This window comes from Balearica regulorum, chromosome 2 (assembly GCF_011004875.1).
Source record: "Balearica regulorum gibbericeps isolate bBalReg1 chromosome 2, bBalReg1.pri, whole genome shotgun sequence".
NCBI classification, from domain to species: Eukaryota; Metazoa; Chordata; class Aves; order Gruiformes; family Gruidae; genus Balearica; species Balearica regulorum.
This window is the reverse complement of record NC_046185.1, coordinates 42,780,636-42,797,330: the sequence shown is the minus strand read 5'-3', so window position 1 is coordinate 42,797,330 and position 16,695 is coordinate 42,780,636.

The following is a 16,695-nucleotide window of genomic DNA, read 5'->3' as shown; positions in this document are numbered from 1 at the left end:
GGCCAGCAGGACCAGGGAAGTGATCGTCCCCCTGGACTCGGCACTGGCGAGGCCACACCTCAAGTGCTGTGTTCAGTTTTGGGCCCCTCACTACCAGAAGGACATTGAGGGGCTGGAGTGTGTCCAGAGAAGGGCAACAAAGCTGGTGAAGGGTCTGGAGCACAAGTCTTATGAGGAGCAGCTGAGGAAACTGGGGTTGTTTAGCCTGGAGAAGAGGAGGCTGAGGGGAGACTTGATCACTCTCTACAACTCCCTGAAAGGAGGTTGTAGTCAGGTGGGTGTTGGTCTCTTCTCCCAAGTAACAAGCGATAGGACAAGAGGAAATGGCCTCAAGTTGTGCCAGGGGAGGTTTAGATTGAATATTAGGAAAAATTTCTTCACCAAAAGGGTTGTCAAGCATTGGAACAGGCTGCCCAGGGAAGTGGTTGAGTCACCATCCCTGAAGGTATTTAAAGGACATCTAAATGTGGTCGTCAGGGACATAGTTTAATGGTGGGCTTGGCAGTGCCTTCTTGTGATGCATACTTTATTAATGGTTTTCATCAGATCATTTTCTGATAGCAGAGAAGTGACAACTCATCAGGAATTTTTGGATCTCTTGCAATTTATAAAGGAACATGGTCTCTGTGAGGTATTGTTCTCTGTCTTTTCTCTATACCTTAATATTTTGCAAGTGTCCTCTGCATTCTTTTCCAATATATCTCTACTGATGTTCATATAATTTTCCTTCTCTCTATCTTTCTTGAATCTCAGTCTGCATTATTCTTACTCCCTATTCTTTTTTCCCAGCACTAGTTCTTAGTCTGAGATTCTCTCTTTCCTTTCCACATCTCTCTCTTTCTGTTCTCAACATTAATCCATCTCACTTGAACAACCCCAACCTTGTCTCCATCACCTTGATTCCTAGTTTCTTTGCCCAGTTTATCACAATATCAACACCAATGAAAGCTTCCCTGTCTAATTAGGTGCACCTTTCCCAACATCCCTTCATTGACCCAAAACCCTATTGACTCTCCCCAGCCTCATTATCTGGAAATGGCACTGTCCATTCCCAGCCCTTTTGCACACTATATCTCCTTTTAAAAAAAGACTGCTCCCCAGCCTTCTTACCCACCTTCATATCTGTTAAATCCCACTGAAGTTTCACAACACCCCACCCTTCCTTCCCACAACCTCCACTAATCCCTTGCACTTCTCTCTCCCTCCAGTCTCCTGGAATTCAGCAGTTGCCATAAAATTTCATTGCCTGCACTGATAGCCTTGAGCTATTTTTGCACCCAGAGGTAGAGGAAATAGGATGAGATGTTCTGCTTAGTTCTGGTTTGATTAATGCTATATATTGTGAGAAATTACAGTATATAGAAAGGACAGAGTCTTTGCAGATATTTAGATTTTAAAAGGTGCTGCTCTTTTTAAACATAAGTACACTGCATTTTTTTTACATTTCATAGTAGGTCAGCCTAGATGCAGGGCAGAAATATATCTGGTGATTTCCCTCCATCCACTTCAGCTTCACAATGGACTGTTCAGCCTTCATATCAATGGCTGAAAACTCAATAAGCAGTTGGTAAAGTCAACCAAGAGCTGTGTATAGCTCGTAGGATAGCAGAACTTAAATTTTGCCTCTAGCCCGTGACAATTGTGTCACAACTTGCCATCAGAAGGTTCAGAGAAGAGGAGGAAAAAGCGATTCATCCCAAATATACACAGAGATTCAAAACATTTGCAGTATTTGTACACTGTTTTCTGGGTTGCAACACTCATGGGGTACCTCAGCAAAAACACACATACGTCATTTCTTTGATAACTCAGCATCATTCTGGGCAGAACGAACCAAGCCCAGCAGTGGTGTGAGCAGTCAAAATACTAGTGATGACCGTAAGTGTACATCTTTTAGCAAGACTGAAGTGTGTGTAATGTACTTGCCCTGTGGTGATGTTACTGACAGACACGTATGCAAATTGCATGGCTATTAACTATTATGTGCACCTGAATACATGGTTATTTTCTAAACTCATGTACATACAGACACAGGAAAATATGGCCTTATCTCATCAGACACTTTTCTTTATGTAGGGTTGTACAGCTCCTACCGTGGCTGGACTATAGTCAGGACTGAGGTCTCCACTTCAGAGCAGTCTAATTGATGGTCCCATTGCTCCTGAATGATTTTGCACCACTTCAAGCATTATAAACTGTATTCACCATCAAATCCCAAAATAAACATTGTAATATAATTCAGGTCCTGATTGTCAAGAGGTTAGGTGGCCTTGCTCTAGTTATTACTTCAGTTAAATACTGTAATAATAGCATTCTTTCTATTGCAAGCAGTCAAGTGGGTGTATATGTAGTGATTGCCTAAGTGGGTAGAATTTGCACAGATGAAAATGAAGTAGATGAGCTGTAATATCAAGTGTGGGTGACATGCCTTCTTTATACACCCTTTCTGCTTGCCCACGCAGAATGTACACACCAAACAAGGCAGCCTTCTGAAGGGTCATCAAACCTAACAGAAGCATGGGGTTTGCTGAATGGATCTGTCTAGGGTGCTTTAGGCTTCAGGAATTTAAGAGAAAAGTGCTTAACAAGACATTTGTTGGTTTTGTGGAGGGTTTTTTCCTAACATCATCTCATGTACTACCAAGTAACCTTAATTTGAACATTTATGAAACTGTAACTTCAAATACTCTGCCTAAAAGAAAATTTTATAAATGTTTTCTTCTGCATCATTAAGAAAAGGATATACGAATTATAATCTTAACTAAACTACAGCAGATAGAAAAGGCTAAAGCGTGTTTGAGGTTTTTTGAGAATCTGAACATTAGAGAACACGCTTCTTTTCATAGGGGAATATATTTAAAGACAAATGAGAAAATATTGTAACTTCATTTCAGCTTGCTGGAGTGTTTCATTCTTAAATAAAACCGGAAAACCCAGCCAGAAAGGTGACAGACCTCATTTGTCATAGGTTGACAAGTCAGAAGCTTAGGCAAATTTCTTACTTGGGGCAGGTTTTTTTATGATACAAAAGACAAGAGATTAATGCCTACATAAAATGCTTGGTCTTGTGTCACTAAGACATTTGAACCATTTGTTCAGTACACCACCCTTTCACACAGGTAATGGCAAAACATTTGGGCTATTTTATATTTTTCATGTATTTGAGCCCAGGTTTTACCATCACTGGTCGGCCAGACTTTTCTGTCTCTAGTCCTGGTAACAGGAAGAACTGAATTGCACCACACCTGATGGACTTAACCATAAAATGGCAGTGACGATGATCTCTGGTATCATTCCACAGACAAAAATGTTGCCCAATTCTTCTATTCAAGGAAGTAGAGGAGCAGCCCTCTAGGGCCAGAGCAGGACTGGAAGGGATCACGTCACCTCAAGAGGTGATCAGGTCCATCCCCTTGCTTAAGGCAGTGCCTCCTCTGTCTGGGTCTTCACACATGCTTGTCTGTATCAGTCTGAAAAAATACAGTGATAGAGATTACCCCACAACACTACAAGATTATTATTATTATTCTTTTGTTATGAGTCTTCTGTAAAGCAAACAGACATTTCAGAAGATAGTCTGTTGGGAGGGATTGACGGATGATTAATTAAAGCACTTTATTTTTCCATGTAAATTAGTAGTAATCACAGATATATAGCCATTTTCTTTGTTGCATTTTTAGATGTTCAATTCCTGGCACATCAAAAAAAAAATCAGGAGCTCTTCAGGAGTATGTAAAATGAAGTAATCTTTGCAATAAAACAATAATAAATCATGATTTCAAGCAATTTCACAAAAGCAATGCTATTTAACTGAAAGGAATCTGAGGAAAAAATAAGCTTATATTTTAGTAATAAGAAAGTTAATCCAAACCATCATACTTTCTTAATTAGATGGCTTTAAACCATTTTTCTCCCCTGCATGCCTTTCAATCCCCTTTGACTTTCAGAAAAGGTACCAAAGTGCTTCTTGAACTTAGTTCTTTTTTTCTAGATTTTCAATTTCTAGATTTTCAGTGATCAGCACGCTTTGTACCTGATCAAACTAGGATTTTTCAATCCTAGTTGACTAGTTAGGAATTAAATTGCTGATTTACAACACAGTGACTTTATTCTGTCTTAGATTTACTGGTATCTAAGGTTACATTTATAGCTGCAATGACTACTAATAAAAACTCGTTTCTAAAAATAGATCCACCCACAAAGAAAAAAGTACAATCTTTTGCATAGTCCTGTTTCAGAATAGAATATAAATTTAGTAGACATAGTGCAATGTTTTAAACTGCATTCATTTTACTTCACTCACTGTGCCACAGATCTTTCTAAATACACTGCCGATTCAGCAGAGCAAGACCCTTGGTTCTCATCCATGTTTGAGTTCATTTTACACTGCTCTAGCAGTGTGAGGACACCTGAAAAGCTGCTTATTATTCATATATCTTTAGGGCTTCTTCACAGTGTTAGAGATGGGTGTAAAATAGGGAATCTATAAAAATATGCAGTTCATATTTAAAATGCAGTTCACTTAATGAAAATGCAATTCATTTAACATGCAGGTAATTTTTAAAACATGTATTGTATTTTCACACATATTCATTCCCATGCCCATCCTGTGAATGTGCCTATGCTCAGACACCTGGGATCAAATAAACTGAATCACAAAAAATCATCCTTCTTATATTTTCTTCTGAGGGTATTCTGTAAGAACTACTGCTTCCACCTATTTGAGGATTGAACTCATTTCCTTTTCCTGTCTGGAAAACTAGAGGTTTTTTCCAAAGATCATGAAGTGATTTCCTGGAAGATATTTCTGGGTAAGGAGTCCGAGTCACAGAACAGTCAATTCAAGTCGTTGACCAGCATGAGTTAAGATGGTGTTTCCAGTTAAGGATGCTAGCCTTGATCTGGACAAAGCACTTTGAGGTATTTCTGTTTCTTTTGTCCCTGGTCACAGTAAGATAGATAGGAGGTGACAAGTATTAGCCAGAGGTATTCTCATCACTGATTGCCAGCTTTGCCTTTCAGAAAATTACGGAATCTTGGTCAATCCAATACAGTCTTGCATATTGTGATTAAAATCATACTTGATGATTTAGCATGCATATTCCCAGAGATTTTATTCTGGACAAAACAGAAGCATTAAGTAAGTGGTTTTCACATGAAATTTCACTGTCTTTTTCAGTGAGAAATCCTAGGAGTTTGCCTTTTACTAGCACAGAATGCTGATACTCTTACATCCCAACCCACGGATGCCTGACATAATGGCTCAAATGGCTGCTGATCTGCATTTGAAGAATGCTTGTTTCCTCATGAAATAAGTGCTTACTAACTATAAAAATGGATCCATTAAACTCTTCTGAGAAAATACACCAGATATTGTCAGTCCAATGTGTTCTTGGTTCTTTCTATCATCTGCTCAGATTAGCTTAATCATCCTGAACTCTTGGTTAGAATTGAAGGAGTCTATCATTTTTTTAGGTCAGTCAAGAACTAAAACATCTGGTAGCTTATCTGGTAGTTAATTTAGCCCACTGCATGGCATTTCTATATTTCCAATATTTCCACAAATAAATATATTTCAATATTTTCTTATGTAATTATACACAACTTTTTAAGGGATCAGCCAACTTGTTGTATCTGTAAAAGACTGCCACTTAGTATGGCCTGATGTTGGTATTTGCAGCCTTCCTGGATGCAGCTTTTGAGTCCCTGGACATTTATTCATCATTACATGTGTTCAGGAAGGTGTTTTTCCCAATGACAACAGCTGCCATGAGGTTAGAAGAGTTCAAGACCAGTGTGGCTGCTTCTTCAAATGTGATATTCTTTTTCTTTGTACCTCTGAGACAAATTTTTCCCAGATGTTAAAATTTAATCAGAGAATTCAATTACCTGTGCTCTTTCCTAAACCTTGCAACTGTGAGGCTGAGGTGTATGCTGCAGATATCAAGAAGGCCATCTCTTTTTACCACCTCAACGCTATTTTTTTTCAGATGGCCTGTGAAGCTGATCACATTAGCAGCCAAGAAATCCAGAGGTACAGTCATCTCCACACTGAGAAAGTGTAACTGCAGAGCAGATTGCATCAAGGCTTGTTATGACATTGCTAAGGTGGATGGAAGTGTCCTCTGTCATCACAGCCCATGCCACCAGAGTTCAAGCCCTATCTGTGGCCTCAGTGAGAAAGGGATGTGTAGCATAATTCTCCCATCTGTAACTGCATCCGTACCACTTCCGACCACCCTGCCACTACTGAGCACTGCAGGAGGACTTCCACTAGTGGTAAAGGCTTCCCAACTTCTTTGCTTCAAGGATTTTGAAACCCATCACTCAGTAACTGTGAACAGCTCCTGAAGGTCTTCCATGAAGTTAACATGCATATAAACAGCCACTTGAAAGTAAAAAAAAAGAAAGAGACTTCCCCCAGCTGCAGTCCTTTGAAATGTATTGCCTTTATACATATTTACCTCTTACCATTTTCCCTTTCTCCTCCAGAAACTGCTAAAAATATGAATTCTGGGATTTTGGTACCAAAAGAGAGTCTGACTGATGCCAGACATTTTCCGTTCCACGTAGTCATGCAGTGGGAATGAAGGAAGCAGGAGGGATGATGGCCTACATACTCACTGTAAGACTCTGTATTGGGTTTGCATGGCAAAGTTTTGGTGGCGGGGGAGCTACAGGGGTGGCTTCCATGAGAAGCTGCTAGAACCTTCCCCCATGTCTGACAGAGCCAATGCCAGCCAGCCCCAAGACGGACCTGCTGCTGGCCAAGGCCGAGCCCATCAGCCACAGTGGTAGCACCTCTGGGGTAACAGAGTTAAGAAGGGGAAAAAAACCTGCACAACTGTAGCTGGAGAGAGGAGTGAGAATATGTGAGAGGAACAACTCTGCAGACACCCAGGTCAGTGCAGAAGGAGGGGCAGGAGGTGCTCCAGGTGCCGGAGCAGAGATCCCCCTGGCAGCCTATGGTGAAGACCATGGTGAGGCAGGCTGTCCTCTGCAGCCTATGGAGGCTGATGGTGGAGCAGATACCCACCTGCAGCCCATGGAGGACCCCACGCCAGAGCAGGCGGAGGCACCTGAAGGAGGCTGTGACCCCGTGGGGGACCCAAGCTGGAGCAGTTCATGAAGAGCTGCAGCCTGTGGGAAGGACTCATGTTGGAGAAGCTGGTGGAGGACTGTCTCCCATGAGAAGGACCCCACACTGGAGCAGGGGCAGAGTGTGAGGAGTCCTCTCCCTGAGGAGGAAGGAGCGGCAGAGACAACGTGTGATGAACTGAGCACAACCCCCATTCCCCGTCCCCCTGTGCTACTCAGGGGGAGGAGGGAGAGAAAATCAGGAATGAAGTTAAGCCTGGGAAGAGGGGAAGGGTGGGGGGGAAGGTGATTTTATGATTTGGTTTTATTTCTCATTACTTGGCTCTGATTTGATTGGTAATAAGTTAAAATTAATTTTCCCAAGTCAAGTCTGTTTTGTTTGTGACAGTAACTGGTGAGTGATCTCTGCCTGTCCTTATCTCGACCCACGAGCCTCTCGTTATATTTTCTCTCCCCTGCCCAGCTGAGGAGGGCAGTGATGGAGCGGCGTTGGTGGGCACCTGGCCTCCAGCCTGGGTCAACCCACCACAGACTGAAAACTCTTCAGCCTCTGAAGACCGGGACACCAGTGTGCAAACCTACACATGAATCGCACACCTTCAAAACTCCAGTTACTTTGCTGCTGAGAATACCTAACAGTTGGCATAATCCAGCTAGTTTTTAACGCAGTAGCATCTTTGATACAGGATACAGGCTCAGGACTATCTCATGTCAGAAACAGTCCTAGCTTACTGACCTTCGACAGAAAAGGAAAAGTTTGTTAATCCCTAAGGAGTGAAATAATTCTGGTGGAAGATTATAAAAATATCTGTATGGTTTTAAATGCTCTGTTATTACCTGTAGTTGTTAGGTAAAGGATGAGTCCTAAAGAGGCCCTCCCTGATGATTTGGTCATGGTATTACAGATTTCATCTTGAATTAATGTCCTCTTTCAGCTGCTGCCCTAGGCCTTGTGACTGACTGTCTCCTCCGTGACTCAGTCCCATGGCTGAGATCATTCTTGTTTCCAGCCAACAAGGGTACTGGTTGTCCACATAACTCCAAACGTAACAACTGAAACTGCAAAGTACCATTGGTAGGATGTCCTTACTCCTGTCATCTGCAGGTAGGAAGCTACTGAAATTTTTACCATTTATATTTGAGAACATGTAGTTGAATTAATGAATCAAAGAGTACCTGAAAAAAATGTCCTTTTTAATTCTCTGAATCAGGAAAAATAAACTAAAAATACATTTTCTTATTTTCTTTTCATTTTCTTTTATTATTAATTTTCTTTATATTCTTAAAATATATTTCTTAAGGTACTGTTAAAAATAGAGGATATTTGCTGAGAAGTGTCTACAGTTAAGTGCAGCTGTCATTACACTGATGTTTTCTACAACGTCATGAGCTATAGGTAGATTGCTAGATAGCCTACTCAGTTAATAGAAGTCTCAGAAGTTCTGCTTTATAGTAATATAGTCCAAAAACCCCTAACAAAACACTTGTCTCCTGTACCCTGTAGGGTTATCAGAACAGTGTCTTTGTCTGAATCATTCACCCAACAAGACTCTAAATGTTCTGCTAAATGTGCAGCTGAGAGTAGCTGATAAGAAGAAAAAAAATAGACTAGATTTTAATTTTCTTAGTTTTCTTGCTTCAGTGGTGTGCCTCTGTGTGATGATGCCTCAGTGAAAAAGCATCTCCTGACCATCACAAACGTGGCCAGTAGCAGAAGCTGTTTAAAGTCAGGGACATCTTCGAGATTCAAGCTCTTTTGTATCCTGGTCAGAACTTACCAAGATCATTAAAGTAAAAATGAGAGAACAAACTATTAATTGATTTCACATCTGTGGGTCAAAACCATCTTTGAAACCAATAAGAGTGTCATTTACCTAGACACTATAAGTGGTAGAGCTGATATTAAACGCATACATCGTAAACAGTTTAATCAAAGTTATAACAAATAATTAACTCTTCCATTAACACCGCCCAGATGTGGAAATAATCTTATTAATCATCCTGGGTAGGCAGTGCCTGTAAATAATGTTGCATAACAGTTGATATTGTATAGAGCCTTTCTGCATCAATATTTTTCTTTTTCTTTAAATATTTTATATATGTCTAGATACTGAGCTTTTGGGTTTGGTTCTTCTTCTAAAAAGAGTTTCATAAAAAACCCTATTTAATAATACATTTTCAGAATAACAACAGTGATGTTAAAAGCAAAAGGATTTTTAGTACCTTTAATGCCTTGATGCATCTGCATCAACTTGCACTAACTAATATGCGTGTCCTATGAGAGGAGAACTGTGCCATGTTCATCTACAAAAGAGATCAGCTAATGGTGCAGTAGTAACCCTAAGATTGGCAATTTGTGACTTTACATTAGCAAATCTTAATGTCCTTTCTATTTAGTGCTTATTTGTATAAATTACTTATAAATGATACAAAACCAGATTAAAAGGTCTTAAGTGTTTTACTCGCATTACAGATGCATTTCCCTCAATGTAATAGTGGGAGTTGCATTGTCTGTTGAAATAATCTGTCAAAATTCCACAGGACTAGATGTATTATAATACAAGGTTACCACTTCGTATTCCACTCCTTCTATTTGTTAATAAAGATTTTCTTTTTCTCATCTTACACAAAATTATTCCTCATCATTTAAAAAGGACATTAATTGCTTAGAGTTAAAGGCCTAGCACCAGATTCAGAAAAGGTAACCTGCCTTATGTTTAAAGCTGGGGAAAGCTAGTAAGGTAGTTACTTCCAGTGTAAATAGAGACTTTGAGGGAAGTCAGAGGCAGTTTCTGATCAAATTCATTAGAGTGCAACAACTGGACATCTGGTAGGTTAGAAACTCCTGTTCTGTTGGCATGTTCCTATTACTGCATAAAGTTTAAAGAAGTCCCTCGGGCATTTTTAAAAATTATACATATGATGATAACTGCCACTTTTCCCAGTCATAAAGGGAGGGTAAAATGTCTTTTTCATCTCTGACGTTGTATGCCATGTGGCCACAAAAAGATGATCAAGACTTTGAAAAAAAAAATAGCCAGGTATCGCAACAACGGTCTGAAATATTCCAAAGCATTGGCTGCTGAGACTGGTAGTGTCCTGATCTCAGAATATCCGCCCTATTATCATCCTCCCAAATTACCACACCATATCCAAATTCTAAGCTGGTTCACATAAAATTCAGTGCAATTCCTGTGAAAAAAACCCTGAGCTGTAGTGTAAAATTACAAAAATACAATGCAGAGACCCTGAGAGGTCATCTTGTCCATCCCTGCTCTAAAGGAAGTTCAGCCATTTCTGATTATCTCTGACAGTCATTTCACATTTTAATGAGAAAGGGGGCAGCTCTGCAGTCCGGAGGGAGCAGGATTCAATCCCATGGCTTCCCTTAGTAAGACTGAGGGTCTGCCGCTAGAACCCATTAACTGGCAGTGTTTTCCTATTAATATCTTTCCTATCCTTCGTATTTTCTTGCTTGCAAGAAAGCGTTTGTAGTTCTTCAGACAATCTCAGCACCTTGGCTGGCAAAATCTTCCCTGTCTAAATAGATCTGGGCTTGAATTAGTAAAAGTGCTTTTTTAAAGTTTTTCTTTGACCACCACTTCCATGATGGATTCACAGATTTTTCTGACAAATGAATCTAAATATATCTGTAATTTCCTGATGAATTGCATAGCCATAATACACAGAGTTGTTTTGCTTCCTTCTTTTCCCCAAAATGTGTCTTACTGATTTCTGGGTTTGGGGACATTTTTTAAGTCATCTTTGCACTTTATAACTATGTATTTTCCCTAAGTTATTTCCAGTAGTATTCAGTTCTTGAGATATGTGTTCATGCAGCCTTAGTGGCTGCCTTCATGGACTTTCATGCAGCTCCACTAAGTGAGAAGACAGTGGTCTCAATCCTTGTGTTCCTAGAAAGTAATAATTACTTCAGAAGGTCAGTGGCATTAGTCTCTACGAAAGGGATGACATATAATCTCAAAGAGTATAGATCTCCAAATATATTTTGCAGAATATGATTTTTTTTTTTTTTTTTTTGAGAATGAATGATATTACATTTCATTAACGATTGCTTAAAAGATTTTTGAGTTTGGTTTCTTTTGGTCATCCTGAGATCATGGGAGTTTCTCAAGCAAGGTTCTTGATGAAGAGCAACTGATGGACTGGTCTTACACCTCTCTTCATATATTAGTGGAAGAGAAACCAAGTGAATGGTCACAGTTTGCATGGATATTTCTTCTCCAACATGTAATTTGTCATCAGAAGTGTGAACACAGTTCCCTCAGTTGTCACAAGCTAAATCTGGACTGCTTTGTTAACTGGTTTTGATTAAATGCAATTGCAGAACTTTTTTTTTTAATCTTCTATAAATTCACATCCTCACTTCTCACACTATTATTCTTCTTTAGCAGTTATGATCAGGAATAAGATGAATTTCTATTGAAAAATAACTTTTAAGTTCTGTAATCATAATTTCAGTATTGGTGCAACATGAGGATTTGTACACAGCTCAAATTTCTTTTGCTTTCCTGCTTGAAGAACACTATTTTGATTTGTAAATTTTCTCTTCCTTGCAATTTAATGATAATGAATTTAATGGTAAGTATTTTTCTAGTATTTTTTCTTCTCAGTAAATTGCATTAAAAAATAATTGCTCCGTAAAGGCAAACACAGACAACTTACTCAAGAGTACAGATAAAAGCCACTTCATTTGCCATATGAACAAAACACATCAGAGTTTTGAACAAATAAAATAAAACAGAAAAAAACAACAAGCAATTCTTTTCTTTGAAAAAATGGGATTTTTAACATTTGGCTAAAAGTTTGATCTGGTTGATAATTTTTTCTGCTCAAAGAATATACATACGCTGAGTTGTGCTTCCTCAGTGGTTTTCTTTTTATATTTTTCCTTGGCCTGTAGAGAAACTGCAAGAGACATGAGGCTGCCTGATTCCTCAGAACTCTTCAAAGTCCAACATCTCCTGTCCACGGGAGACCTACAGTCACCCTCGCCAGGGAGAACAAAGACCTTGAAGTGCAGCTAGTGCTTTTCTTTACCCAAGCAAGAGCTGTAATGTCTCTGATGAAATGTTTTTATCCCATCCAGTCTTATTCAGACGAGAGAAAAATTTTGCAGCTGATCCAGAGTGGGTATCTCTTTGACAGCCCCAAATCTTAGCACTGTAACATTCTCTATTCAAACTCTGAATTTTAGCCAAACCGCATAAAGCTTATTGAAAAGCCACCGGAATTTTATCTGTACTGAAGAGTTTAAAAACTACAGGGATCAAATATGTACAACAGTAACAAACTGTAACTTCATGTCTCCTTTTCTTATTCCTTAAAATATGCCATTTTATTCAACCTCCTTTTAAAATCTATCTGTTTCTGGCTACCTACTGAATTAACTACTCTTCTCCTAATTATTTTTTCAGATGTCTCCTTTCTGATTGTCCAAGTCTTTTGAGGGATTCAGGATAGTAGTTCACAGCTTTTTGGATTCTGGTAACTAATTCAAGCAGGAGATGAATCAGTAACCCACCACGGTTGATTCACTAGGTGACATCCTTCTTGAGAAAAGCAAGATGTCCAAAAGGTGGTCTGTATGTCCAAAACAAACTTGCCTTGTTGCAACATCTTTTTCTCAAACTTTCCCAATGGTTCCGTTTCCTCAGTCTGTTTTATCAAACTGGATCAAACAAATCTAAACATGTAAAATTAGGTGGGATAAATACTGTCTGTTTCATTTCTGCTGTGTTCAGCAGAGCTGAAATTTGTACTTTCCAGGAAAATAAACAAGTCTTCAGTGAAGAAAAACCCTAATAGGAACAAGCTACTCAACTCTCATTTGTAATATAAAAACACAGAACTGAAAAGAATAATGGGGGCAAATCCAGTCTCCAGAAATCTCGGGTACAAGCAGATGGCCGCTGAAGAAGCCCAGAGAGCATCTACTCCACTTGCAGTGACACATGATGGTTTCACATTACCAAGCTTAAGAATTTTAATAAGAGGTCAAGAGCCATAGCAATTAAGTGTCACAGGATGAGAACAGGACAGATTAAGGGAGTTGTCAATGACAGAGATATCTGCAACAGGAAGGAATTTGTTAAAGAAAACTCCCAGATGGTGGGAAAAACCTGTTGTCCCTGCAAAACTGACTTAGGGAAAAATTCTCTGTTGACTACAATTCTGGCAAAATAGATTAATGGTTAGTACATAAGCAGTATACACCACAAACACACCTTGGCAGTTTTAATGTCAATAGAAACACAAACAGATTTTGTCCTGCAGCCCAGGGTTAGGAAAGAGGGGTGAAGAGCCTCCTGCCCTGCTCCAAAGAGAAGCAGCACAAGCCCACACATGAGATCAATGGGATGTTTGCATTCTGTTTCACAAGTGTAAATAAAAGTCTCTTTTGCTTGCCTTTTTGGAGGTAGTAACACATGCATATAAGAACTTAATTTTCTCTCTGAGGATCTTCTGTATAATCTTTCAAAAAATGTTTCAAACTCAGTTTTAAAACCCTTTAGGTTTTTCACACTCAGGACTATTTAGGACATTATTCCAGAATTTGGTCTTCAGATACGGTTTCCAGTTTACATGTATTTATTCCCAAGATAAGCATTGGATCTTGTGCCAATATTGTCCCTTAACTTAAACAAATCATGTTTAATTCTATATGTGGAGGTTTTTTCCTTTATTTAGTCTAGGTCAAAAGGTCATGTACTTTTAAGCAGATGAACTTCAATTCCTCACCCCTCCTTCTGTTTTGATCTCAGCCTTTCTGGTGATAACCAATGTATTGCAACTGGTTGCAACATTCACTTCAATCTGTATGTTGCTAGTAGATTTTTGTTATCAATCTGCCCGTATATCTCGGGGCAGATATTTGGGAAATTTGGTCTATATTTGATCAAAATATTTGTCTTGAAAGCAAGATGAAATCTCATCTGATCGTTCCCAGCAACTTCTCCACTCTTACCTGATGCTATTAGCCAGTGGTGTGTTCTACACTACCTCTCCCTCTTTTCTCTCTTCTTCAGAGTCTGTTTTACCCCTAGTGTAAAACCTAAGTAGTATCTAAAAGCACAGGACTGAGAAACCACTTATGCTAAGTTCCAGATAAACACAGTAAAGTCTGCACCTAATCCAGAGAGCAAGCAGAAGGCATTCTCAGAGAAAGCAGCAGGGGAAGTAGTAACAGTAGTAAACCTTTTAATAGGCTGAATTACGTGTTATATATTAAGTTCCTATCCAAGTTAGGCCAGAAGGCAATGCTAAAGTAGAGAAAACCAAAGGAAGTGACTGTAGGCAAGAACTGTAGAAATGGGGGACTTCTCATGTCTGGCAGAACTGACTACAGGGTGTAACATTAGACTGGTTTAGATAATCAGAGTAACAAAATTCAGTTAAAGTTAGATCTGATTGCCAAGATAGGATATGACCAGTTAGGTATATCTACCTCCTCTACTTTTAATGCAGTTTCGTCTTAGTAGTAAGATTATAAAGGAAGGGCTTGTCTTCGAGGCACAGCTCTCATGTTTATCCTGACACTCCTGAGCCTCTGTTTATCTGGGTACTCCCACGGGGAGGTGCAATGAGACCATCACTTTGCACCCTAATTGCTTGAAGTTTAAGCAACATTTATCCCTAAGAGACTGGCCTCCTGTATATGTTTCTTAACAACTTAGAATGCATAATTTTTCAGTATTAAGATTCCTAACTGTCAATTAGATTTTGAAATGTTATTAGGGAGATACTTGTCTTTCTGGTAACATTTGTACTGTTTTAATTTATTGGCTGTATTAAGGGTTCAATATTTTCAATAAAAATAGTTCAAAATCAGTTCTAGAGCCGGTTCCTTGAATAATTCACAGAGCTTGAGTAACCACACAGCTCATTGTACTGATAAATTACAGTTTAAGATTGAAAGCTGTTTGGGATTAGTTGCAAAGTGTTTTTTGAAGAAAGTTACACTTGAGTGACAACTCGAAAAAGACATCCTGGTGTTATCATTGACAGTTGCTTGAAATCATTAGCTGAATGTTTAGTGGCAATCAGAAGACAGGACAAAGGGTGTCATTTTCTGACCATACAACAATATGATGCTCCCAAACCTTGAGTAATTTGTGTAGTTCGGGTAGCTGTATCTCACAAGAGCAGAGTCAAGTTAGAAAGGGTGTGAAGAAAGGCAGCTAAAACGATCAAGAGAATGAAACAGCTGTTGTTTGAGGAGCCACAAAAATCTGAGAGTCCTCAGTTTCCAGAGAAGAAGGCTGAGACAGATGTCACTGGGGTTTATCCTGTCATGAAGGCAGCAGAAAAGGTGAATGGAGAACTGTTCATCAACTCCCACGGCACTAGAACTGAGGCACACTCAGTGAAACCAGTAGGAGATTGGTTAAAAAAAAAAAAAAAAAGAAGGAAATACTTGATTACATGACAGACAGTGGACTTCTGGAACTTGCTACCGAAGAACCTCATAAAAGCAGACAGTGTCAATAGGTTCAAAACGGGATTAGACAAAGTCATGAATAACTGCTCCTTAAAAGAGGCACAAAAAAGGACAGGCAGAAATGTACCCTCTAACACTCCTAATACAGTTCTGCATGCTGTGGAAATACACAGGTAAAAGACTGCAGAAAACGGCCAGGCTCACGTGGTCCTCCTGAATAGCATCCCCTATTGCCTCTCTGTGAGCATATGGGGCTAAGTGGAATCACTGGTCTGTTGTAGTATGGCGTGTCTCATACTCTTAAGAAAAAACCATTTTGTTTGTGCCCTGTTCTAGATGCACCTCCTTGTCAATAAATACAATTCCCCTTCCTGGTATTACAAAACATCTTTGTGTTTAAGGTAATATAAATTCATTGGTCTCCTTTTTACCAAAATGGACCGAAACTGAGTGAATCTATAATATAATATACTATCTATACTTAATGGCTACATACTAGAAGCATAATATATTAAATTGCTTGAGAAATATTCATAGAAGAATGGATAAAGAAGGGATAAAGGCTCAAAGAAAAACAGGTCCTAGGGCAGAACTGTAGAAATGATGGACATGTGAGTTCTAACAACCCGAGATGAAGATGCATGTAAAATTAATTATTACTAGATTATCTATGCCTTATCCTGAAATAGCAATACAATCACATATCTGATAAGCAGACTGACAGAAGAATCAAATATACAAAATATATGCAGATTAGTAGCACGGTGCCAAGCATATGCAATGTGAACTTGGTTTACCCACAAAAATAAAAATAAATCCCTGTAATTCCACAGGAAAGTAAAATCGCAGGATCTGAAACCCACAGGTTATTTCCCGGATAAGCAGGGCATGTTTCTAAGATGGCCCCTGTTTGCAAAGGGCAGGTCCAAATGGCCTACAGACATATGCTCATGCTGTAAAAGAGAAGCCTATTTTGCTCTCTTGAGGAATCACAAGGCAGAAGGCAGAACCCACACAGCTTTCTAACCAATCCAGCCACTTGGATGGACAATAGACTGTCTCATACATGTACAGCAGATTATAGAGAGACTACCAATAACTCTCACTCTGCAGGTTTGGTCATATTTCATCATTCA